At 32.6% G+C, this 2,500-nt stretch overlaps 1 protein-coding gene and 1 long non-coding RNA gene across 2 annotated transcripts in view; one reads left to right on the plus strand and one right to left on the minus strand.

Annotated features, from left to right (window-relative positions):
- LOC137618151 (uncharacterized) overlaps positions 1-2,500 on the minus strand; it is a 626,348-nt gene that overhangs the window by 171,161 nt on the left and 452,687 nt on the right. The gene's annotated exons all lie outside the window — the stretch shown is intronic.
- LOC137618150 (protein O-mannosyl-transferase Tmtc3-like) overlaps positions 1-2,500 on the plus strand; it is a 513,133-nt gene that overhangs the window by 163,838 nt on the left and 346,795 nt on the right. The gene's annotated exons all lie outside the window — the stretch shown is intronic.

Here is a 2,500-nt window from a genome sequence, read left to right on the forward strand (position 1 = left end):
CTAAAAAATTATTCATAAAACCCTTGATGACCCTTACGGATTGATTTCACGCAGTACATCAAATAACTACAGGTCGATACGTAAATACACAACGAGTTTGAAAGGCCAAGTCCGTAATTCGTAACAAATGAGGAAATTTCCTTCAATTCTATTATAATTCTCTATTTTAAATACTCCTACGTCGATGTTTACCGTTTATTCTTCTCCTTTCACTGTTTTAAACCATAGTTACCGACCCCAAGTATCTCTTTTCTAAACCAGGCCAGCATAAATTAAATATCATTCAGTAATGATATGTAAACAGATACAGCATTACTATTAATACCGGATGCACTATTCAAACACAGTACTTGACCGTAAGAACATTATTACTCGACAACCTCCTCCTACAGACTTCTTAGAGAATTACAACTCCATGTCCCTTCATCTTGCAACGCAGCGCTGAACTGTTATTGTTCTCATTATGCATACATCAGGTAATGCAATTTCAACAACAAGACGTCACCTAAAGACTTTCGGCCTTTATTCAGCGTTAAGCAGACTTCAAACATATATGCTGAATCTGTTTTGAATTACATTCAGGTTAAATTCAAGTCTAGCGACGACATCTCGACACGGTGAAGTCAGAACAATATTTAGAGAACGTAATGTAGCCAGTCACGTGAGCAGCAGTTTCACCTTAAGAAAGAGATAAGTTCTACAGTAAATTCCTTGGGAACAACGTTTTTCTTCTTCATCATTAAAAACTATTTTATGCGTTCAGAATAAGAAAATTCTTGATGCATACGCTTTGTACCGTAAAATTCCAGCTAGCAGACTACAAAGGATCAAAGAGTTGACAATGACGTATGTTAAAATTGTTCGAGCTTTTGAGCAGGAAGAAAAATTAAAGGAATGTGCGATTCTACCAAGCGATTCTTGGGGCTATTCACATTCCACTCCGTTTGCTGCCGAGATTATTGGATATCCCATATATACTATGGTCAGCAATCTGGCCTAAATGTGATTAAAGCAACAAAACAGATATAATTCATCTTTATTCTCTCCCTGCTTTAAGAATCTTCATTTCCAGTAACTTCTTAGGAATGTTTTATACTGAGTTTTACCTTCCAAAATACATATGCTATTTTTTCCCGTTTGAAGAAAATTCTTAAACGTTACCTGCTTCCTATCGATGTTCTTTTTTTTTAATACAATAAAGTTTATTTGTATTTCCTTTTAATAACTATTCAATATAACATGCGAGTTTAAAGACTTCGTACTCAAACTAAGTGATGTCAAATCACGCAGCCAAATACCGTAGACATTAAGGGTTAGGAGCCTTTGTAATTTTCCATTTTAAATAAAATGCTTAATTTTAGTTTCATTAGTAGGAAGACATATCAACAGCATACCAATATATTACAGCGATTTTGTTTGCTATCATCACTATTATTATTGCAAAAAAAAAAAATATATTTTCCTGTATTGGTAAAGCAATATATTACAATTCAGTTGTTGTTAACTCTTCCAAACAGTTCAATCACAATTAAAAGAATGCGTTTGTGAACTTATGGTGTTACATTCGCAACTCAGATTATTGTTATTATGGCAGTTTTAATCATCCTTACCGACAACAGCTATACACAAAATTATAGATATCAAAACACAACGTAAACTAGAAGCCGGTTTCGACAATATCTCAGCAAATGACCCATATTTGGAAGCTGTCTGATGTCAAATACTCAGGAACCAATTGCAATTGCTTTGACAGAACAGAGATACATAAAGGCTCCTTTAAACTCGATGTGTTTCTCGAAGTGGATTTGTATATGTGATAGAGTTCATACTTCATTAGTAACTTAGATAATTTGCAATCACCACTTGTTTTTTTTTTAATGAACGAAAATGAAGGAGAAAAGGCTATAATATTAAACATCTTTATAGGAAACGGGAACCATTGTAATCAAGATATTCGATCTTCCAATTCACTATATGTCAACGTTATTGCAGAAAAAAAAATCTGAAACCTATATAAGCTACTTGACTATCACTTTGTATGAAACGTTGAAACCTGAAACCTAATGTCAATGTTAATAGAAAATACTAGAATGCACGAATAAGGATGTGCATATAATAACCGGTATGGAAATTAATAGACAAAAACTATCACGCTTCATTTCAAAATAATGTTATATAAACCTACAAATATGAAAGTTCTCCAAAACCCGCCATATTTACATAAACAACAAATGATATACAGGTAAAGGACAATTTGTTTAAAGTGTTTACATCTAATTTTTTACCCTGTTTACGAAAATACTTTAAGCCTAAAAACCCCACAGCAGAATGAGTGCGTAGAAATGAAGAAAAGATATCTGCATAGTTTTAAAGCGAATACAAATAAAAAGATTTCTCATTTGTAAAATTTATTACAAATAAAATATTTCCTAAGACTGAAACATTTGAAGATAACATTTAAAAAAAACGAAAAAGGAAATAACGAAAACAAGACAACAGA

This window comes from Palaemon carinicauda, chromosome 24 (genome assembly GCF_036898095.1).
Source record: "Palaemon carinicauda isolate YSFRI2023 chromosome 24, ASM3689809v2, whole genome shotgun sequence".
Lineage (NCBI taxonomy): Eukaryota > Metazoa > Arthropoda > Malacostraca > Decapoda > Palaemonidae > Palaemon > Palaemon carinicauda.